The sequence below is a fragment of the Tympanuchus pallidicinctus genome, unplaced genomic scaffold, assembly GCF_026119805.1.
Source record: "Tympanuchus pallidicinctus isolate F22 unplaced genomic scaffold, pur_lepc_1.0 scaffold16, whole genome shotgun sequence".
Classification (NCBI taxonomy): domain Eukaryota; kingdom Metazoa; phylum Chordata; class Aves; order Galliformes; family Phasianidae; genus Tympanuchus; species Tympanuchus pallidicinctus.
In genome coordinates, this window is record NW_026294679.1 from 22,885,493 (window position 1) to 22,910,137 (window position 24,645).

At 41.4% G+C, this 24,645-nt stretch overlaps 1 protein-coding gene across 11 annotated transcripts in view; it reads left to right on the top strand.

Moving 5' to 3' along the window:
* The window catches only part of ZMIZ1 (zinc finger MIZ-type containing 1), a 324,722-nt gene that overhangs the window by 42,572 nt on the left and 257,505 nt on the right, over positions 1-24,645 (top strand). For all 11 annotated transcript variants that reach the window (XM_052676783.1, XM_052676785.1, XM_052676786.1 and 8 more), the window contains exon 2: positions 3,837-3,959. The gene's annotated coding sequence lies outside the window, so the exon portion shown is untranslated. The remainder of the gene's footprint in view (positions 1-3,836; positions 3,960-24,645) is intronic.

Genomic DNA, 24,645 nt, shown 5'->3' on the forward strand with positions numbered 1-24,645 from the left:
TGTGCAGACACAGGTGCACACACAGGGTAGGGATATGCTTTTAATTCTTCTTTAACTACATGAGAATTTCTTGATTTCTTGCTTGGTCTCTTGCTGTAGGAAGGTGTGATGTTGTGTGCAAGTTTTATTTCATTCTGCTTCTGCCCCAGTGATAGATATTAAAATAGAGATCAGAGAAGGAACTTGACATGAAGGACTGAGGCTCTTGGCTTCAAACCATGGGTTAGGGTCTAGCCTGAAGAGCTAGAGGCAGTGGGGGGGGTGGGGGGGGGGGCAGACTCAAAGGAAACTCAAAGCAGCAGGTGCAGAAGATGGCCTGTGGAAGCACATGCCCACAGCCTGTCTGTGCCTGGCCTCCCAGTCAGAGCCTTGTCCCCCAGTGCCATCAAGGGGCATCAGTGGCAAAGGGGCTGGAGGCCAGCGTGTGACATACAGCACTGTTCTAAGAGATGTTTTAACCAAGGTTGAGCAAGAATTTCATGATGGTGGTAAGGAGTATTTTTCTTTTATTCTTAACTTGCTTGTTTTCTACAAGGAGTAATGGAGATTACTTCTTCCTCAGTAGATATTCACAGAATAGTTATTTTATTAGATGAAGCCTTGAAGAAGAATTTGAGAAAATGAACAGAAGAAAATAAGTTTTTTTACTGCGTTAGGAACTTGACCTATTTCTATTAGTGCACACTGAGTGAGCATGTATTTTACCTGAAGGAAAGTAGCCACTTGGAAAATAAAGACTGAACCTGGAGCAGACTGTTTTTTGTCCCTATGAAGTGCACAAGCTGGTGATGATGCACTATTTATTTTTTTTTTAACCCTGCTTTGCCTTATGTTATAGCAGAATGTGTGTTTTGGGGCATGAGAGGGTTGCTGTTAAACACAGTGAAGCCTCTGATCTAATTCTTTAGTTCTTGTGACAGAGGTAATAAACGTAAGAGGTCTAGGAAATCCAGCAAACCCAAATGTGTTCCAGGCTGACTGACTGGTGGGGCCTCCCTTTAGCAGGGCAGTGCCCCAACTGCTGTTGACTCCAGCTGGGGAAAGAGCTCTTCACCAGCCCTATGATCTAGGCTGGAAATGAGAGGAGCTGCTTTCCCAAAACTCATTACTTTTTGAACTTGGACAGTCAAAAAATCAATTAAATTGAAGATTATATCCTGATAAATCTCATGAATGTTGTTGTTTTTTTTAACCATGAGAAGTGAACTAGCTTCAGTGAATATCTGGAAAGAATGTTTCTATCATGCACCAAAAGGAATGAATTTGGCAACGATCCTTTGGAAGGAAGATTTAATTTTTAGTCAGGCTAGCATTTTAGAACAGCTGGTCCAGTTTTAACCTTGGGTTCAAGTATCGCTCAGAAGATGACGTGGTGTAAGTACGGTGAAAAGCCATCTCTGGCTAGTGGAATTGAGGGTTGTTTTTATTAAGCTAGATTTAAGGAAGCATCTTGGCTGAATCTGCTGCAGGAGTTGACTCACACGCCATATGAGGGTGTTTGTCTTAACATATGCCTCTTCACTTATCTACTGTTGATGTCAACGATTTGTTGGGTTCCATGCCGTGTTTCCCAGTTTTATGTTTGTTTCCTTCTCATACTAGCTGTATACCCAAAACATTTTGACACTTTCTTATACAGATTATCTCTGGTCCTGCCAGAAACTTAGTCAAGTCTCATGGTACAATAAGCCATTTTGCTGGGTTTCTCCAATTAGATTTTGACTTTTAGGTAATGCGTTACTTCATTTCATTTTACTTTATATTTTTATTGCCTGAGGATCTGAGAACAGAACAATTTCACTTCTTTTTGAGAGAAGCGGTGTCTGAATCAAAACTACATTGCTAAGTGGTACTTGTGACAGATTTCTGTCTTTCTGAGGGTGCTGTTAATAAACTTCAGAGTTTTGCACTTAGCCTTCTTTTTTTTGCCACCTTGATTTTATGTTTGACTAAAAATATGCTTCCTCCAAGGCTCATACATTGACTTAAGTTTTTTCTCTTGGCAGTATGAGGATGAAAGTGTAAAATTTTAAGCACTTGAAATGTAACCGATCTATCAACTCCTAGCAGACTTCACCTGACTACTGTTGGGGGTCTTTCTTGGCAGAGAGAAAAACACTTCCTAAAGCATCCTTTTGATTTTATAATTAAATGGGAGTGATGCAAACGAGATAGAAAACTAGAGGGTGTTTGGAGGGGGGGAGGAAGGGGTAGGTTTAGTGAGCTGGTCTGTGTGGGGGCTGCTCCATCAGTGTTGCATGGGAGGATATTGGGAGCAGCTCACTGAGGACCACCTCTTGTCATGCCTTCGCACAGAGGGCTGAAGTGCGCTGCCCCCTCTTGAGGAAACATAATGGCCTGAGTGCTGCTGCTGTGAGCTTCTGTTTGCATGGTATGCAAAGGGTGCTGGAGCCTGTCAGAAGTTGGGGTGTCTCGGAGGAATGTAGGGCAGAAAGGACATGGAATTAGCCAGCGTGGGAAGGTTTGCCTTTAGGGAGTGGGCTGGGGAGGCAGGGCTCTGAGCAGGTAAATGTTATATGCCAGGTTCCCTTCTGCATTGTTGGATGTTGCAAGACCTATTTATGGTGAATATTATAAAGCAGAAGAGGCTTTGAGTTGCTAATCTCGTTCTTTCTCTCCTTAGTGCGTGTTTTTCCTGTGTTTTTTTTTCCTGTGATCTTCACTTAGTTTTTCATTGTTTATTTACACTGCCACTGTTACTTCATGAATTCTTTAAATCATCGCCTATCTAGAGGGGAATCTGGACAGAATTATTCTTGCAGCTTTAAGTCTTGCTGACAGGAGGAGAGAAGAGCAGAGCTGTTGTCCCCCAGAGAAATGCAGGAACTGTGGCCACTTGAAATTGGACAGACGTAGTCGGCTCGGAGGGAGATGTTTTTTCTGGAAGTGCCGCATTTTCTGTTGTTCTGCATCTGTTGGGCCCCTTGTGCAAAATTGCTCTGGGGAGAACAAGATTTGGGCTGAAGCAAGTGGGAGAATTGTCTTTTGGGGGATGGAGAAGAGACGTGTGGGAACTCTTTTCAGGACTTGCATTTGGATTTTCTATGGGACAGAAAGGGGTAGTTTCTATGTGAGCACGAGCTAGCAAAATGTCATGGAGAACAGGCTGGATGGATGTGTTTCTTTTTGTTCATCTGCTGTGGAAAACCGTGAGTGGATTGCCATTTCCTCAAATACATTAATGGCTTGCATGCATCCTTCCACTTGATTTGCCTGCCTTTCATCAGAGGCAGGTACTGAAGGTAGGGAGGGGCCCATTAATTCTGTGCATCTGTAAATTTCCTTAAATTCGTGGTCAGAATGGGGTAAAGAGTGTCTGAGATACAGTCTGAGGTGAGCATTCGCGGTTTATAGCAGTGAAGCAGGAGAAAACTAGATTTCTAGATGTTATCTTCCTTCACAAGAAGGCTCTTTAGTTTCTGTTCCCATCATTTTGGCATTGCTTTTAATTGTAAGATTCAATATAATTGGACTCAATGTTGTTTTAGGACAATAGTTGTTTTAGGTAGAATAGTTACTTAAGAAATAGAAGTTATGAGTGGTTTGACGTCTCTTGTGATTCTGTGATTCTTATCCCATTCTGGTGTAGGTGAATCCACTTCCATTTTTCTTAGAAGTAGCTGACTTCATATCCATGCTTTCATGTGGTGATGAGAGGGGCAGACAGGGCAGCTCAAGCTGATGCTTTGGGACAGGAGAAGGAGAGGCCACAGTAGTTTGTCCAAGAAGTTGTAATTTGTAGCCTTTGTTTGTAAAAACAAACAAACAAAAAAAACCCTAATATTTCTTTCTTTTTTTTTTTTTTTTCCATTTAGGAAATACCATTGTGCTGAGGAGGAAAACAACACCCTGCTCCTTCCCCTTGGCTCCTCCTCCCCTTCTCCTTGCTGAATTAGAAGCTCCGGGAATGTTCTAATTGGCGGCGGCCTCTTCAAAAGGTAAGAGGTAATGATGTGTTCTCTGAGGTGCTTTACTTGCTGTCTCTTCTTGGAAGCAAGGGTGATGTTAGAAGCTTGTCTATGTAGAGCTGAGACAAGTTTCTCATTTAACACAGGTTGCCCTTCTGCTGTCTTTAACAGCCTGATGCAAACAGAAGCTTTGTGTGCTTATTGCTCCATTTCTGGGTGCGGGATACAGTCCCTCTGCAAAAACTGAAAGAGGAGATGCATTTTAAATGCTTGCAGGGAAATAATAAATAATGTAACTGTTGTATTGCTGACTAGTTGAATCTTTTTCTCACTGATAGCTTAGATGAGAAGACAGTGAGATAGGTCAAGATAAGCCAACTTGAAGAACAATGTCTCATAAGGCTTTCCTTCTACTATTACATTTTTAACCCATCTTGTTTGAGGTTTTCAGTGGTTTCATGGCTGTTTGCACCACTGGTGGATAAGATATGAACCAGCTGGAACACCAGCTCCATATCAGAATGGTGTGTTTTGTGAAGAGTCAAAGGCAGTCTGCAGTTCCTCACCTGTCCAGGCTTTAAGATTTGGGCAGAAGTGTAAAATGTGGTAGGTGAGAGTTCAAATACAGCATCTTCTTTGTAGTACTTTCTAAGCAATTAAACATTGTAGTTACATCTGATGGTGTGATCCACGTGTAATCCTTATTGTTCCTTCCACAGAATTTGTCAGGATATACAAAAGAGAAAAGTTGTGTGATTCGTAGGACAGAATGAGGTGCTTGAGCAGACTGATGTATGCTGCTGGACAAACTGCGTATGTGCTTTGATAGCAGACCTTGGTGTTTAGGTTGTTAGTTGCTCGGGAACTGAAAGTAGTGGTGCTTCAGGAGGTTGCTTTCTGTTGTAACTTTGTGTTAGAGGCAAATTTTTCTTGTAGTGGAGGCAGTGTCTCCTGTCTCCTCTGGTGCAGTTCAGCTTAGCATAGCACTGAGAGGGGGCTTCTGCTAACTTGTCTAGTTTGGGAGTATGGGAGGCCAATGCATGATGTATGTTTTTCTTGCAGATTTGCTCTGTGGTACTAACCTTTGTGAGGGGCTTGGGGAGACATTGCAATGCAATAATGTCTTAAATTGCACCAGTGAGATTTGTCAGAGTTCATTTGTCAGATGCCTCAGACTAAGTGCACTAACTTATAAAGGATAAGTTGCAGACAGGTAATGTGCCTCGGGATGCTCTTTCTCATTCTCCATCTCATTCTTGATGGTGCTAAGCCAAACTAAGTCTTTATTGAATGGCTGCCACCAGCTGCCTGACTACCTTCTGCAATAAAGCTAATGACCTAATGGGCAAATGTTTCTTGGAGACCTTCAGCTGAAATGGAGACAAGGAGAAACGTACAGACCAGCTAAAGGGTTCTCAAGGAGCTTGCAATTTCCCCAGGGCCCGTCTATGTAATTACCTGTCTATCGCTTTGTCTCCTATCTTTTAATGCAGGAGGAGTGTCAGACTCTGGGCTGCTAATCTTTGTTACTATGGAAAGGCTGTTTACACTCTTCTTTCACTTTAGAAATGGCAATTCCTGGTCCTCAGCTGGTTCCCTGAATTTAACTTAAAAACGGCTGATAGCTTTTCTCCTTGGTGCCAGACTAAATAATGCAGCCAACTGTGCTGTCACAGGCAGTCATTGCCTCTGCTGCTGTGGTGTGATGTGAGGAGGAGCCCACAGAAGCTGCCTGGTGGCTTTTGAACCCATTTTCTCTCAGACAAGTGAAGGCTTCTGTAAAACTCTTTTGAAATGCACAATCTTGGGGCACAGTGAGATGTGGGAGCCTTGGTTGAGCTGCAGGTGTGAAGGAGAGCTGTTGTTAAGATTCATAGCTCCAGCTGAGTTTTTGTACAGTTACTGAATGCCTTCAAAATCCCTGGGCTTGGGGCTGTGGGAAGCAAAGACTCTGCAAGCTGCTTTGTGGGACCACGGGACATCAGCTGCTGCTACTGCCTTCCACCCATCACACATCTCACATAGTGCTTTGCAGCAGAGGCGCTCTGTTCCATTTCTGGGCTTCTCTGCTGCCATTTCTCTTTGGCTGGAGATAGCTGCTTTTCCATCTCACACTGCACTGGAAATTTAGAGGGGAGTCCTCACTTGCTGCTCTCAGCACGCAGTTCCTGAGTCGCGCTGTCAGACTGCCCCTGCTCTACTTTCTATGACAGCAAGGTGATGGAGGCCACCCCTGTGTAGCACAGTGTCTGTCCCCTATGGGGCTGCTGCAGGAGATTGCGCCCAGGAAATGCACTCTGTTTAGCCCCTTTGCAGTACCTTTGTCAAATGTGCTTTAACTGTCTGCAAATGTGTGGTGTTTTAAGTCTGTATTATCAAATACCGTATGCTGTCTGCATTCCTTGGGGTGAAAGGCTTGGGGAGGAAAGGCTGCTGTGACAGCAACACTGGAGAACCCAAGCAAAAGGAAACTGTTGCCTGTGTGTCGCACCAGAGCAGAGGCAGGAAAGGTGGGGACAGGGAGGCTCCTGTCCTGATCCAAGTGTGGAACGGGAACAGAAGAGAGGGCAGGGATAGGCAGGGCAGCAGTGGATCAAGTTGGCTGGTGGCCCACAGATTGCTGTGTCATTTGCTGCACTTAATGCTGGGCTTCCCTCCCTGTCTTTAACTAAATGTGTACAGAGATTGTTTTCGGGTTTTTGTTCCTTGAAAGAGCAACCATATCACGCTTCAGATGGTTTCAGAAATTGTGCACTGATTTTTGAAAGAACTTTTGTCCTCATTATTCCTCCCCTTCCCCGTCTTTTTTTGCCCTCTCATTTGTATCAACCTGAGCCATCTCCAAGGGAAAGATGACACTGCTGCCAGCTAGCATTTCAGGTGGCCAGGCTGGCTGTTAGCAATGTGCCTCTAACAACTCACCTGCCTGTGGGAAACTTACCCTCTTTGTTTGTATTTCTCTTTTCATATATAAATCAAGGTCATAACTCCTTAGCCTTCATCGAGCATTTCAACAAGGTATTTGTTTCAGATCTCCCCCCCCCTCTTTTTTTTTTTTTCCCCAAGTCCTTTGAGAAGTTTTGAGTTAGGATCTCTCAGTCAGATGCAAGGCAGGTCAGTGGGAAGCTGCATGTTGTAGAGAAATTCTGTTTAAGAAAGCCTATGCTGATTTGAACAGAGTAAACTTCTACTGGGAAGTGCTTTGTAACATGTGGTCTGAAATGTCTGGGTCTAGTGCTGATGGCCTTGAAAGCCAGATGAACCACATCAGTGACTTCTAGTCTGTTGGTAACTGTGTGTGATGCAAACCAGACTTCCCCTTGGTGCCTTCTCACGTGCAGGGCTGTCTGGTTGGACCAGGTTTGTGTTGAGGTTATCAGCTGTAGAATATAAGCATGCTCGTTTCTTGAAAGAGCCATAGTTTTCAGTACTTTCAGTAGCATTTTAGGTATAGTTTCCCTTGATGGAGAAGGAAGTGAGACCTGTGTCTTAAGATGACTCAGGCACTTTGATTTCCCCCTACCCCTCCCTCAAGCCAGGAACCTCCTATGATTTTAAACCTAATGATCTTTCCATCCTCTCCATGAGTACTTTTGCAGAAGAAAGGATGCTCTCTTTTATGGAACAGAAAGGGGGGAAAAGGGAAGATTTTCTTCAGCTCCTCAGGAGATCAACTTTTGGATATCCACAAAATAAATTGAATAGAGACAAAAATGAGGCATATGAAGAAAAACACTTTTGCCAGCAAAATGAGCAGCTCTCTAATTTCAATCTTCAGGCTTTTGGCTAAAGAAGGGTAACATAAGCTTTTTTGCTGCTAGAAATTGAGAATTTGGCGGTAGCATGCAACTGTAAAATCTGTAGGCGTACAGTGTAGCAGAAGCTGTCTTTATTCTTATACTGCACATGTTGTTTGGCTTGGGAGAAAGTGCTTTGCTCTCTAAGAAAGTTGAGGATCTGGATGGGACTGACTGCCATTTGTGCATCATGTTTAAAGCTGTGTTTTATTCAGGAAAGATGAATTAATGTATGGACTGATGGTGCTGTTTTTCCCCCTCAACTTTTACCTGGCTCTTTTTTCCAAAGCCTGTGGTCAGAATAGTGAGAAGGAGAAGTTATTAATCGACACACTTCAGCGGGGAAATTGAGCGTTGGATGAGTTTTGGGCTGTGGTACCTATCTTCTCTTAATTCTTCTTAAGAGCATTTGTGGTATGCTTGAAGTGTATTGGGGAGTGACAATTCAAACGACCCAATAAGATATTGTTGGTAGAGGGAGAATGAAGAATCACAGGAAAAGGATGGAAGTATGCAAGTGGTTCACCAATGTCACATTAATAGAATCCTCAAATCAAGTGCTCATTCACTTTAACCAGAGGTTAATTAATCAGAGTGAGTAGATAAAATGGTAAGCTGCTTTTAATGAAGTGAAGCAGCTTTATTAGCAGTAAGCAAAAAGCAGAATATTTGGTCTTTGGCACTTGTGGTTTGGATGGGGACAGCGGCTTGCCACCAGCTGTTGGAGTGCAGTAGACTTTTCTTGCTGCGCTCTGTAGGCTGTGCTGTGTGTCTATAATTCTGTGGCCAATTCAGAATGCAGGAGATGAAATCAGATTAGAAGCAGGTATAAAATCAGGAATGTTTCTTATGGATCTTACTGTGTGCTAGTTCAGTATTTACCTACTGTCATACTTTCCTGTCATACAGCAGACTTTACACAAGCACAACAAGGAAGTAAAACCTGTGTGTGGCTTTAGGAGAGTGGCCCTTCTAGAATGGAAGCAAGATGATCCTGCCTGGGAACTGCTTGCTTAGCCCCATAGCTGTCAGCAGCTGTCTGCCAACCTGCAGCTTACAGACAGAAATGCTCCAGGGAGGTGCTACCTGTGTCTTTCATTCAGGTGGAGGGCTGAGGCCTACCTGTCACTGGCTGTTAACCTGAAGCAAACTTGCTTATGCTTGCTCAAACGATCTTCTGTCCTCAGTGGTGCCTCTGCGCCGCTGCTGTGTTCCACAGCGTCTCTCTTGGAAAGCTGTAGGAGCTGTCAATGTGCTGTGATGTGCGTGGCAGTGCAGGGCTGTAGCTGCAAATACCCGTGGAGCTGCAGACTAAGTGGATGACAAAAGGAATGCACATTTGTGAGGAGGCAAATCTCTGGAATGCTGAAGTCAGTGGTGGGCCGAGTTAAGTCAGCTCAAATATCTACACTTCAGCTTGAAATTAACTTATGACTGCATATGAAGATCCTTTTTAAAATACAACCTTAAGTAGTAGTTTGTTCAGAATCTTCTCGCAGGCAAACCCCTTACAAATTTGTCACATGGTAAGGTTACTGCATTTGTTTGTACTGAAGGAGTTCTGTTGGTAGGCTTAATGTGACTTCATACGATGCTGGCAAGTAAATCACGCATTACCATGCTCTCCCCCTCCCCAAGCCTGTCTATAACAGAGCCCACTTCCCACTGCCATTCAAGTGCCAATGCCTTCACCTCAAAAGGAACTGACAGTTCCCTGGTTCAGCAGTGTAAGAGGTCTTGTGTGCTTAAGTGAAATGAGAATGCTGCTGTAGGGGGGAACCTCTCGAAAAAACTTCTGAGAGTAATATGGGGAAGAGCTGCTGAGATCCTTGAAAGTGCATTGGCGATCTTTACCTTTACCTTGAAATTAACTGGAAATGAACTGGTGAAGGAAAAGCTGCTGTTCAGGTGAAGTTGTGATCACTGGCTCAAGGAGCTGGCTTTTGCTTCTTGTCCTCTTTAGGAACACAGTGTGCTATTCTATTTGTGCAACTGCAGTGCAGCTCTGTTGTCTACGCTACGCACTGAATCCCTGTTAGGCTTTCTGTTTGGGTTTTTCTTTCTAACAACTTGTTTGTTGTAAGTCTCAAAGTTTCAGAAGTACAACTTCAAGGGTATGTGAAACAGAGTGAAAAATTGTGGTCCTTGCCTTTATACTGAAAAGATGAGGTTAATCTAGCACCTTCTGAAAACCTTGTAAATATTTGACTGGCTATTTGGCTCAACTGCTCAACTAGTTAATGCTTAACGTGAGCATTCCCTGAAGTGCACGGTGTAGGTCTTGGGCTGAGGTTCACAGTGTATGCAGCAGTTCCATATGAAGATATCTGTCCTCCAGCACCACCACCCCCAGATGTGCATGCAGGAGGAGACAGCTGGATGAGAGCTGTGCTGGCTCCAGGTAAAGCCAGCTGGGTGTGGTTCAGTGGTGGTGACATTGGTCTAAGTTGTCCCAGCTGGTTTTCTCTGCCCTGATGCTTTTGCTGGTCCAGCACCAGTGTGGTAATTCGTCCAATTTATCCTGGACTTCTAAATGATTGTGAGCATCTGAGGCTCTAATATTCTACTGCTACCTGTGAATATGGAAGATGACTTTTGTGCATATGTAGAAATGGGACTAGATTGTGATTGGTCACTGAGGATTAGCCTAGGGATCAGTGACAAGTCTGGAATGAAGCATGTTAGAAATCTAAGAAATTGTAGCTTCTGGTACCTGTCATAGCTTGCTCTTCAAATATCCCCTTCTTGCATTGTATTCCTGCAGTTTTCTGAATGAAAGACTTTCTAGCACTGGAAAGTTAGTGTACAGATCAGGTAGAAGACTGTTTGCAGCTTTATGAACAAGATGAATGGAGGTTTTCTTCTTAGTTTCAAGAGAACTAATCAGTGCAAAACAGCTTTTGCTTTTCTGATGTAAAGATTGCTCACTCATAACATCATACTGTTTCAACCCTTTCAAGTGATAGGAGCCTTAAATTTCACTGCAAATGGGAGAACATACTTTCAGAGAACTTCAGTACCCAAAAAGACCTGAAGCATTTAAGATAAGAACCATCAGTAGCTAGTTATAAAAAAAAAAAAAAAAGTGTATGTGAAATGTCTGTACCACATGGTAATTGTACCCAATACAGCTGTCAGATGAGGATCCCAGCTATCTGTTTGTCTGATTTAGAGACGAGCACAGGATAGTCCAGTAGCTGCCAAAAGTCACTACCCCAACTACTGCTCCATTAGATGTAAATTAACAAGGCTATGATGACTGGAAAATTAACTGGTTACATGGCAGTAAATTGCAACCCTTTCCATAACTGCATTTATTTACTTATTAAAAAAAAAATCTGTTTGTTAATTTCTGGTAATAGCTTAATAGTCTGACTATTTACCCTAAGACTATTTACCCAATCCAGAAAGCTATGCGTAGGCTTTAGAAATACAGCTATAGCCAATTTCCAGAGGAACTGCCTGCCTGCATTAGCATTGGTGAATTGAGGAAAGAAAAACAAACAAACAAAAAAAAAAAAACAAAAAGCAAAACACACCAGCTGAGGAACAAAGCATGCTGCTGTCTCCACAGTGCATACAGAGGATGATAAATGTATCTGAAGGTGTAACTGAGAGTAGTGCTATCTGGTTGTGTGATATTGTGCTGTCTCTTGGTGACTCTTAAGTTTTTTTGCTTTTAGAATTCCTGGGAGTCTGGACCTGACTTGAGAAGATCATGTGCATCACTGGCTAGGACTCCAAATTTGAAGTGTTTGTGGTTGCACACTGGTCTCCAAAATCTTGATTTCAGAAGATTGAAAATAGTTGCGAATAATGTCGGCAGATTGCAGTTCTTTTATTTTCTAATTTTCAGCATCTGAAACAGGGTATTTCCTTTCAGACACCGTTAGTCCTCATGTACTTAGCCATAGTTAATGAGGTGCACTACTTTATACCTATGTCAATAAATTGGTAGGAAGTATCTTTTAATTATCAGTAAAACTGTTTTGGTTTAGTGTGATGTTTCCCTAATAACAGACTTCCAAGAGGTTAACCTTTGCCTGTGGTTAGTATTTCAGATAAATTCATGACTGAGCAAGAGTACTGCACTAGTAGTGATGATGTTGAGATGGATTTGGTGGTCCATGCTGATTTTTGAAACCATTCCTCATATACCATGTAGAGTGATATTTTACATACTGATTCATTACTTCATAAGCCTATTGATGGAATTAAGAGTTGTCTCTCTTGTCAGTGGAATAAGCTTTTGTTCTAGATGATTCTTGATTATTTAAGATGAATTTTGAAAATAAAATATTTCCTTAACTTGACAAAAATCTCTCAGGAGAAGGCAACCAAGGAGGTGCTTGTGCTGGGAAATGTGGATCCTACTTAACACCTACAAAGGAGGTTTGCCTTCTCTCTGGACTCCCTAAGGAAGGCCTTGGGTACATTTAACTCCTGTGATCTAAACAAGCCCCAGAGGAAGACATTGGAGACACTAAGAAAAATGACATGTCATAGAAACAATGTGAGCTGCAATTGGAGCACCTCAATTTAATTCCTATACCCTGTGATATGCTAGTGGGCCAACATGTCTGTTTGTCGCCAACTGGCTTACATAGGTATGTGTCCTATTATAATGTGACAACACTGGGAAAGAATATCAGTTCTTGCAATCTGTTATCAGATGGGGGAATTAGATGCAGGCAGTGGCTCTCCTGAAGGACTGCTACTTTCTGTAAGCTCAGCCTTGATTCAAGCAAAGTCTAGTACTTGCTTCCTGAAAGTGTTTGACAAATGCGATTGTGAAATGCAAGTCTGGGCCACTACAAATGTCAGCCCTGTATTTCTAGCTGAACACATGGATGTACAGAAAAGCAAAGTTATTTCCCTGTAGTCCCCCATCAAGCAAATGACATAGCTGGGAACAGAACTGAGATATCCTGGTGTCCATTCCCCTGTTACAATTACTAAATAGTGCTTTCTTCACTGTAAACATGAATTGAGCCAAATGACATGTACAATTAGCTTTTTTTCCAGAAAAGCTGACAGGGGAGATGGAAGGATGAGGGGAAAAGAGTGATAATGGGGGGAGGGGAAGTCATTCAGGGACAACTGTACCTGCTGGGGGCACAATTTAATAAAAAGCAAGGAGTGGAGGAAGCAGCCCATGTTCCAGATGCATTGTTATCTGCAGAGTCCCCTATCTGGAGCCGCTGTAAAAGATTTAATGCAAATCTGAGACCTCTGCCATTGTGTGAGAAAGATTAGGGCTCATTTGCATTCTTTTTCCTATAATAATTACCTAGCAAGGAGTGCTTGTTACCATTAGCTTCTTTCTGTTTGCCTGTGATAACACCATCAACCACCTCTTCTCCATGGATCGTGGACACTGAGGAAAGGCAATGGGCCAAAAAAAAAAAAAAAAATCTGTTGAAGAGGGTCATAGAAAAATGTGAATGCTGAAAAATTAAAATACAGATAATTGTAGCAAAAAACCATCAAATACAGCTGGAGAAGCACTGAGCTGAAGAGTAAAACCAGTATCAATCTGTGATATCTATGAGGTGGATGGTTTCAAATAGCTGTTCGGTACAGCCAGCACATGATTTTAACTGAGCTTTATCTGTGGTGCTTCAATAGTTCTGTCCTGGTTTTGGTACGGGCTCAAATTCTTTTCCAATTAGCACTGTTGCAGACCAGTGTTATCAAGACAAACATTAATGGTCTCTGAGTGTGATGTATCAGAAATTGGGGTTGAATTCAGCAAACATTGCTACTGAGGGTCCTGAAACTCTAGTGAGGCAGATTCCAGGACTTAAAAATAAAAGCAGTATTTGTTTGTTTTTCCTGCTGTGTTTGTTTACATAAGATGGAAGGAGCTAAATGAAAGAAGAAATGTGACTAAACTTGGAAGGCTGAGGGTGCTAAAATGAGTGATTCCCTCTGCATGCACAGCAAGAATACCAGATGCTGGCACCAAGCAGTTTCTTTGCTGGCCCTTCACTCTTCCTGTTTTTTGTTTTGTTTTTTTTTTTTTTCTTGGGTTTTTTTTTTTTTTTTTTTTTTTTTAGGGCCTCATGTATGTGAGTATGGCTGGCATACATCTGTGTTTTCCAGCATCTACCCCATGCTGTTGGATTTACATTTCACAAAGGTTCCTTTTTGTTTCTTTCCCCTCTGATTCATGATAGGAAGACTTTGTTTTTAAATGAGAAAGCAAAGGATATTGTTATTTCTCTGTTAAATCCTAACCAGTTGAAATACTGAGATAGGAAGGCCCATTACCTTATAGGCAGTTGTGCTGCCTGTCTTCTGGCAATGGGCTCTGCAGAGCTGCATTGGATAATAAAAGGATTATATTCAAGAGTGAGCAGGGCTGACATTTTGTATGTAACAGGACCTTTCCCAAGTAGCAATAGGCTGCAAATGGAGGCACAGATCTGCAAGTAGCCAGCCTGCTCTTTTGTGAAATCTCTTCTGCCTGCTTGTTTCTTGTTTATTGGAGGATTTTCTTTAGCAGTGGTTGCAAGAGGAAGTGGTGCTTAAAAAAATGTCAAGATATTTGAACAGGGCAAAGCTGTATCTTCCATGATATCACTAAATGCTTGGTGTTAACCAGAAGTCATATCACTACAAACAAGTAGAGGAAATGACAGGGAATTGCAAATGTTGACATATTTCCTATGTCTGGCTTTTTTCTTTTTTTTTTTTTTTGCTCACTATGATAATGATAAAGATCATAAGCATGACAGATACACAAACATAATGGGAAATGAAGTTTAAAAAAAGCTTAAGCACACTTAAAGAAAATAGGTGCGTGCAATTCTAAATACAAGCTGGAGAATACTAATACACTTTATTTAGAAGAAGCAGTTTAAATGTTTTGTTCATTGTCATGCCTTCTTTTAGGAGGAAGAAATACAATTTGGTGTGTGGCCAGTTCATGTAATTCATGTGAAGTTGTGCCATTATTGCATAGGAATAAAACTGCAGTTGACGTACCTTTCCAATGGTTTGTGAAGGAGAGGGAAGTTTTGAAGTGCTATCACAGGACAAAAAAAAAAACACTTGTGTATGTCCTAGTGTGAGGTAAAACATAGCAACACATCTCATGTGAATGGCTCAAGAGAGAATAGTAATTAGAAAACAACATCTGACTGCTTGAAAGATCCCACAGCGCAGTCTGTAAAATTGTATGATTATATATGTAGAACTTGAAACTATTAACAATTGTTTTAAAGATGTTATAGCTTCTTATGAGACTTTTATTTTTTCTATTAAATATCTTCATATGGTCCTCTCATTCTTAAAGCAGCTTTAATAATTGAGTACCGACACCACACATTTTCAATCCTTTATTTTGATTCTTTAGTGATGCATTCCAAGTCATTTATATTCAAAGCAGTAATCTTTTTTTCCTTTTAACCCCCTGTATGTGTGGCTACATGAGTGGTACAGACTCCTCTTCATCTGGGAGGATGGAATTAGATTTCAAACCTCTTGCCTTCGTTACAGTTCAACTTAAACTTTGGAGCCTTTTGTTAAAGATCTCTATGAAGTCGCATGAACAAATATGGTTTTGTTAGAGAAAATGTCACTCTATTCAGCTAGCTCTCTCAGCAAGGGAGGTGTTGAAAGCTTTTGCCCTGCTTGAGCTTGGCGTGCCCATGTTGGCACTGCTTGCCCTGGCATAGAGGTGCCTGAGCAGGTCTAGGTTGTTTCTCAGTGCCTCTGCATTTGAATGTAGCTTTAAGGTTACTTCAACTTTGTCCTTTACTGCTTAACTGAAGTTCAAATATCCACTTGGATGATGATGGATATTTATGCATAGATCCCAACTTGCTAACATACTCTATCTGAGATGAGTACATTTCCAAAAGAATAATCAAATAAATAAGCAGGGAGGCTTATGTGTGCTGTACTCTGTATTAACAAAGTAACAAACAACCCGCAGACTTGCAGTATGTTAAGCTCTCCATCACAGAACTTCATCAAAGGAACGGTTATTTGTTCTTTGGTATCTTTGGGTGGCTCTGGCAGCCCATCAGGCAGCCCTTCCTGTTGTAATGCAGACCAGATGTGAACCATTTTGTAAAACATGCCAGAGAAGTTCCTTTCCTAAACCTCTGGTAGCAAGGCCATGCAGATTTTAGCTCTTTCATGTCTCACCATGTTCCATCCTTCTGCCTATGTTAAGCTTAGTGCCAAGAAGGCACCAGCTGAGAAACTTCTAACAAGGTCTCACAAGCTCCGTGTAAGGCAGAATGATTATTTTCCTAAATATTGAAACAAAACATGGAGAACATAGATATCCTGAAAAGCAGACTTAGACACATGATCATCAACTTATGTGGATATGTGAACTTACATAAGCGTAACTTGTAACTCACACAGCTAGACAGGACTTATTTTCTGCTGTCTTTTTATTGAAATGGCAATTTATATAACATTATGTGAGTTGAAGGAATTTATGAAGCAGCATTCTGGGTTTATTTTAACTCTCCTGTTTCTGCAGCCTCTGTCTTTCCATCTTCAGACTAAGTTTTCATTGCGGTTAGCAGAGCAGCAACTCGGAGTGTGGAAAAATGTTCTGTGAGAAGGAAAACTTGGAAGCATTGCAGAAAGCTATTTTAACCTTTATTGTTAAACTGTTCTCAAAATATTTCCTTTAGGCTGAATGTATCCTAACACTGACTGCAGTAATCTGCAAAGCAAATGAAGAAGGCAAGATCGGGTGTTTGCACCCTGCTACTCAGTGCTGCCCAAAGCAGCACTAACAGCTGTGCCCACATGTGGAGCACAGCCCAGGGCAGCTGGTTTTACTGAATTAAAATGCAGAAGCCCATTTTCTGGGGGGAGCACAGTGCAGATATACCCCAAACCTGCAAACATCAATCTTTTCATGTCATTTTGTGAATTTGGGTTTGTTTCTCCATGTGTGTACAGCTCTGTTGGTCAAAGCCGTTGTACAGCTGCAGTGCACGTAGGTGTAGGTGCTTGGAGTTCCCTGCACGTGGGAGCCAGACACCATTGGATGCCTGTGTGCATTCTGGGGTGTTACAGCAAGTTCTGTCCTCTTGGCACGAACTGCAAGAGCAATTTGCTTTCTCCTGCTCAGACTGAAGCGTTTGTGTCCATGCTTGTGACTGGAACATGGCTTTGGTCAAAGACAGCAATCGGAAGCTGTGATGTTGTGTGTGTTTTAGCTCAGCGCAATAAAGCCCACTGCCTCCCCTCATCAAGCAGAGCAGGCACCATTATAAGCCAGGCAGTTTGCAAGGAATGAGGAAGCGAGTGCAAGCCTACGAGCACAGCTTGTGTACATATTTGTTGAAAGCTAATTGGCAATGCAGTTGCCTTTCAGAGTTGTTCTTTCACCTATCAGTAGAGCACAACTCTGGTACTTAATGTACTGTAGATTACGTAAACACTACGCTGAAATATTTGTACAGGCAATTAACTCTTGTTTTTACACTCCTTGGAGTTGCAAATGAAATCCTGCTGCAGAGATCGGAATACTTGAGTTCTGAGCTGTATTTCATAATTACCTTAAATAGTGCTTTCATCCAACTGGCCAGCATTAAGATGAGAAAAGCTGGGGGTTGGTTGTCCTGAGAGGAGCTGGCGGTCTCTGAAGTTCAGTATCCAAGAAACACTGACATATTTTGTAACACGTTGTTGAGGAAAACTGATAGTCCCAAGAATGTTATCTGGAGCAAACGTGCCTGCTTCCTGTTGGGATGTTATAGTTGAAGACTGTAAATGCTTGTGGAAGTAATGTTGGTCTGTATTTTGTGTGGCATGACATGGTTACTGATGAAGTGGTACGAGACATGCATGCAGCATGAGATTCTGTTACCAGGATGATGTGCTGGTCCCCAGCTAGCCTGGTGGTGGCCCCTTCGAAGATGCTTATGTAGACACATTTATTTTTCCTCCCTCTTGCTCAAGTTTTGTCTTACAGACATTTTGTCCCTGATGAAATGGAGTCAGAATTCTACAGTTTGTGCTGAACAATAAATCTAGGAAAATGCAACCAATTGGCAATAAGTCTTAAAGCCAAACCTCCATCCTCTAGAGTTTATTCACACGCATTTGACCTAATATGACCACAGACTTGAATGAAACGTTAATAGAGTTTATTGCAGTTCCTTGTATGGACTTGCTGCCATGACAATAAAGCAGCATTTGTAACATGGATGGCTGTAGCACACTGGTGCTTAACAGAAGTGTGGTTAATGTGCTCCCTGAAGGTGTGGTGAGGAACTACTTCAATTAGTTCAGTAGTACTTTATGTATAATCAAACAGACTAAAGGAGGTAGAAAATAAAACTAAATTAATCAAAACTCTTCTCGTGGTTTATATATAGAGACCTGACAACTAGATTAGGTTGCAGTTGATTAAAAAATAGTTCTTCAGAAAGAGGGAGAGTGATACTTTGTAAGGCAGGATAAAAGTGTTAGTGCATGTCTACATGCATTTGGGATGCTTACTGATGTTATTTTTTCTTGTGAGTGGAGAACAGCTGCACATGGGGACTGCTGTTTTCATTATGGAGACAGCAGCCCACTTGCAAGTTTGGGTTTTGTTCTCTAAATGGTCCAAACAGTTTTTCCTGTACTCAGATAACTTTGTTTTCTACTGTGTTTTTTTTTTTTTTTCCACGTAGGAACTGTGATGTTTCTTTGATTAGAAACACAGGAAATTTATGAAAGTTAGCTATGACCAGTCTTTCCTCAGTCCTTTGCAGATTTTACTCTTCCCCAGTTGTGTAGTAAAAACATCCTGGACCTAGAGAATCACAGTTCTGCCTCTTTCTACATACTTTCAATCACTTAAATATTATTAAGAGTTCTTTCAGCTTTATCCAACTTCTACATGCATGGAGTCACTTTTTTTTTTTTTTTTTTTTTTGGAGGAAAGAAGTGTAGAGAGCAGGTTGTGAAAAACCTAATTTCACTTACAGCACCCATTGGCATTTATGACATTTGTTGAGTGTTTCTAGAGAACAAACAGAGGATGTGAGGACATCAAGGTGGCGTGTGGTGTGTTCCAGCAGTGGTGACAGTAGGTCAATCACCTCTGCTGGTGCATATTTTTCTGAGTGTGGGATACAGGCCTTGTTCATTGCTGGCAAAAATGCAGAGATAATGGTGGTGGGGACTATATTGAATGATAGCGTTCTGAAGCTGGGAATTTGCTCTATCAAATACTGTTATTGTGCTCTTTGTATCTGTTATACTTTCCAGGAAGTAAATAGGAAACATTACTTTCAGAGTGACCTACTTAAATCACTTATCTTACTTGAGAGAAAATGCTGGTTTCATGTTTCTTTGCTGTAGAAATTTAAAGTACTCTGTGTAAAAATGTCTGGGAATAGGGGCTTATGTTTAATGAGTAGGACAAGATTTGTGGCTAGACAGAAATAAAAACTATCGGGTCTGCTGGTGTGGTTGGAGAAATAAACTTTCATGGACGTAAATATTTCTTCAGCTTGACGTTTTGATGAAGCAACTAGGCGTCACTCCTTTCAGGCTGGCAGTCCAACCTGCCTCAGTTAAATTTCTTATTCCAAGGTCAGTAGTCTTCAGTTCTTGTGTTGCAATGTGTAAAAAGGCCAGCGAGGGCGTAATCTGATCTTCATGACCATCAAGGAAGAAGGTTGTAACTCTTTAAGAAGCTGAAGCCTGTTGTAGAAGCCTATTTTTGAATAAATGAGCATGATTGGATTGTAGTTGGAAATAAAACACTTCTACTCAGGTTTTAATTTGTTGTATAACTTAATCATGGCTGCTTCAAAAGTTTTTTGAAAACATCAGTTGTCCTTGTAGTTCAGTATCTTCATTTCTGCAGTATGCTAGCCATTCTTTCCCATAGTTGGCACTGCCTGCCCCCAGTGCCAGGCTTTCTTTCTGGTCTATGTTAGCAGGACTGGGAAGTGACCACACTTGAACTCATAAGGCAAATGATATAAATTGAGGTGATTGAGCTGGAACTTTGGTCTTGTGACAGTGACTTTCAGGCAAGTGCATCTTTCTGTTGCTTTTCATAATGCCTGTATCATAGAATCACAGAATGGCCACAGAATCAATACAGCCCGCATGCTGTGGGCAGGGTCACCAATCATAAGACCAGGCTGCCCAGAGTCACATCCAGTCTTGCCATGAGTTAGGAGCTAGTGCTATTTGGTGCAATAGTTTATACACCAAGGTAGCAAATTTTATCTTGCCCGACTTCCTCTATCACTAATTGTTGTTCACTGTCACCTTAATTTCCATTAAGCCCTAGAAGCAGTATGAATGCTTTTGGAGCAGTAGTTGCACGCTTCTTGGATTGTTTTTCTTACTAACAGTTTTGTAAGACATGCTTGTTACAAGTAAATGGTTAAAGAATGTTTTACTTTGTTTTTTCTCTTTTCCCATGGAGACAAAATATCTAAAGAATATTAATGTGTGTGTCTGACTCAGGTATGGTGGATTTCAAAACTAGGTAAACTGTAGGACTCAGTCCCCCTCCTCCCCTTTTCTCCACCCCCACATCCAGAGACAGAAGTAACCTAGTATCTAAAGAATGCAAGTTATGCAGATGTTCAAAAGGCCAAATAAAACAAATAGATGGGCCGCAGCTGCTAGAACTGCATAAAGCAGAGAACATTTGCTGCTGTGATGAGTATGCTGTATTTCAGCATGCCTAGCTTTTTCCTGTTTGAGGAAAAACAGCATGGTGAATTAGTTTAATTAGTTTTTATCTTATTGTGACTGTAAATTGTGATTGCTTTCACGATTGTTGAGAATTCAAAAAAAAAAAAAAAAAAAAAAAAACCACCAAAAAACCAACCAAACAAACAAGATTAGCTTTTAGTGAGGAAACAGAAGAATTAGAAGTGCCAGTGTCCCTTTGTAGGAAGGAAAGGTGTATTCTGCAGATGTACAGATTTTGTGCTTTGTGCCTTCAGTAAGAGGTGACAAACTTTCATGAAAGTATCCACAAAAGAAGCATCCCACCATTTGGACAACTTAATATGTTGAAGATGCTTTCAAATATCCTAAAATTAAAATGGGAGACCAGATGTCCTGCAATAAATTAAAGCTCAGCTTTCCATGGGAAGGTTTGTGGTAAGGAGATCTCAAAGTTCACTGCCCAGTATATTCTTCTCAACTGGATGGCATGTAGAGATAAAGGTTGTAAATTATGGTATAAACGATGGGACCAGAACACTTGTCAGATTTGAGCAAGTCATTAATGTGTAGGTAAGTGAAATTGTTCAGAGGTTGATCTGCATTTTTAGGACTTCACTAAGCAACACAAAGGAGTGCCATACAGAGATGCCCAGGCAAATACTACCCTCCTCTGGTACATTCACTTAGCACAGTCCTTTGCAAAAATCTTACTGTTGTCTGGGAATAACATGGGCATATCACAGCAATGTAGCAGTGTACTTGTGGCCTACAGAAGGAGAACTCACTTCTCCTTTGACAGTGTTTTATATTGCTGCTTTAGCTTTCACTGTACAGAGTAAACCCACTTGGACCTACTGGGGTCCCGCATACATCTCATAAACTTGAGAAACTCATCCTATTCATGCGTGTGTTTTTTCTCAGCATGGTATATGGAACAACAAGCTAGGTGCGTTGTCTGCATCCTGAGCCTTTGGAATTTGGTCATCTTGGAATTACCAGATAGTGTCATGACTTAAGTGTCTAAGATAATATTCTGGACCCCTCACTACCAGAAAGACATTGAGGCCCTGGAACATGTCCAGAGAAGGGAAATGAAGCTGGCGAGGAGTCTGGAGCACAAGCCTTGTGAGGAGTGGCTGAGGGAGCTGGAATTATTCAGTTTGAAGAAGAAGAGGTTCAGGGGAGACCTTATCGTGCTTTACAACTACCTGAAGGGTGGTTGCCCTGAGGTGGGAGTAGGTCTCCTCTCCCATGTATCTAGCAATAGGACTAGGGGGAGTGGCGTCATATTGCACCATGGGAGAGTCAGGTTGGATATTAGGAAATACTTTTTCTCCAAGAGTGGTCAGGTGCTGGAATGGGCTGCCCAGGAAGGTGTAGAAATCACTGTCCCTGGAGGTGTTCAAGAAACATTTAATGTTGTACTGAGGGACATGGTTCAGTGGGAAATAGTGGTGGTACGTGAGTGGTTGGACTGGATGATCTTCAAGGTCTTTTCTAACCTTCATGATTCTATGAAAAGGGACTTGGACTTGTATATTACAAGGACGCGGGGCAAATGTATCATTCAAGAAATCTGTCAGTTCCTTGTGCATTTGGAAATACGATTCTTGGACCAAGCTAAATCTTCTCACAATCTGGTAGAGATAGGACAAGGGGGAATGGTTTTCAACTAAAGGAGGGAAGATTTAGGTTAGATGTTAGGAAGAAATTCTTTGCTTAGTTAGTGATGAGGCACTGGCAGATGCTGCCCAGAGAACTTGTGGATGGTCCTATCCCTGGAGGTGTTCAAAGACAGAGTGGATGGGATCCTAGGCAGTCTGATATGGTGAATGGCAACCCTGCCCATAGCAAGGGTTTGGAACTAGGTGATCTTTGAGGTCCCTTCCAAACCAAAATATTCTATTTTATATGTATATATGTGTGTGTGTGTGTATATATTATATATGTGTATTTAAATGAAGTGACAGAACTGAATTATCCAGTTTTGAGTTGGATGTGCTATATCGAAAAAAACACCTCCAAACAGACTCAAAAGCTTTTAATCTCTGAATTTGATATTTTATTTGATTAGAATAATTAAATTTTAAACAGAATAAGTGGAAAGCAGCTAGATAAAACAGATGGAAAAAAGTATATGAAAAACTTGCTGTTTTTTGCTGTATTTCTGCAGGTGAGTCTTAACCCATGAGCAGATGTTATCCAACTCACTGAATTTCTGAGTTGCATAAAACTGTGCAGTTCTCTGTAGTCCCTTAGATACTCTTTCCATTTCCTCTGAGGCTCAGCTGTGTTTGCACTCTGTTCCTCATTACAGTCTTCTTGAGCAGTAGGTACCAAGCTGCTTGCTATGACTCCTACCTGCTGCAAACACAGTATTTAAGCCTTTTCCTCCTTAAGTATATTCAACAGCTCCGCATGAAAAGGAGCAGTTATCTTACATGGGAGTCCACTAATCCCATCTTTAAAAGAAACAGGGTGGAGAATACAGATGTTAAGTGGTATCTTGTACATCTCTAACTACTTTTGTTTCTGAATTTCTTGACCTAAGAGGCAATATGAAGTTTTGTGTATTCATGACTAAGTTGTATGCACGTGTTCCTCTACCAATGAATGGTCTTCACAGAAGATGTATTCCTCTATTTTTATGAAAAAACTTAATGTAGCATGATTATTCTGAGAGGCCGCTGATGCCTGCTTGCAGATAGAGACAACCTATCATATAAGTATAACTAATGTTTAAAAAGAAATCAGCAGCGAAACATAAAAAGAACACTTCTGCCCACTTAAAATGATGTTGAGTCATACCATTAAGGCTTTTAACTTGCTTATTTGCATTGCAGACTTGTTATGAAGTCTATCATTTTCTCTTGGGGAAATGTCTTGTGGGGAAATTGAACTCTCTTCTTTACTTGATGATATTTGCACAACGTGTTCCCGATGTCTGAGGAGTGGTGGGCGTGATCTTTGAGCTAAACAACTACGGTAATAGAAAAACATGAAAGTAAAGGCATTAGTGTCTTGTGACCAAATCAAATCTTCTAGTTATATTATGTGCTTTTCTCTAATGGCAACAAATGGTCCCTGAATGGAGGATAACTGGACAGATTAGGAGCGAAGCAAACCGTTGTGCTTTGTGTGCTCACCTTATTACTGACATGTGCTCTGAATCTCCATACTTAGTGGGAATAGAAGCAGGACTTGTCTGATGAGATCCCTGAACGTAGAAAACACCGAACTGTTCTATTAAACTTTATTACGTAGCTGATAACTCTTAACTGTAACACAATATGCTATTATGTAGTAGCATTTCTATTGCTTCACATTAAGATTTGGGGACATTTAATAGTATAGTGAATGGGAAAGGGATAAAATGGATGTCAGATTCTTGTGTGATGTTTTGGGGATTTTCGTCGTATACTCGTGCATGTGTCTGAGTTTGTATTTGTTTATTTCTTTGATATGAATAGGTACATGCCATTCAGATGGATGCTGTTTCTTTTAATTGCATGTGGCACTGCACGATGTGTACTTGTTGGAACACGAGTGTCTGATTGGTGACAGCTGTTTGATGCCTTTATAAATAAGAATAGTAAAAGCCATGCAGTTCTAGTACCTATGTGGTGTTTTCATTACAGGGCTGGGATCAGAGTTATTTGTTGTATGAAGGGACGTATAGCAGCTCTAGAGCTTTAGTTGACAAGGTGGATGAGAAGACCCTCTGGCAGGTCATTCATTACACTGCATTACACTAGTGCTTGATCTTTACTTGAGGATGGCTTCCCACTCTGGTAGCCTCTCTGCTTGTGCAAAGCAACAGGCAATTCATGCCCTAAAACTTCATAGCCTGAGTTGACAGCTATAGAAAGAGAAACTGGCCCTCCCAAGAGATGAGTTTTGTGCCAAGTCACACAGAGAACAGAAGTATCAAGGACAGAAAGGAGTTCCCTTGCCTCTTGCTGCAGAACTCTGTCTGTTGTCTGGCATCTGCTGAACTCACCAGGGCGCACACTCAAGGATGGATTTATTCTGAGTAAGAAATACTCACCTAATCGTTGCAAGTTAAAAATGAAAGCCAGATTTTATTTCCCCCCCCCCTTTTTTTTTTTTTTTCTTCATTACAGTTCTCTTTTCCATATTCATGTTAGATTCTTTCCATATTTAGTGTTTGAGATTTTATGGAAATATTACTACTCAAGTGCTACACTTGTGAGAAGGTGAAACGAGGACAAAACACAGGGGACAGATCA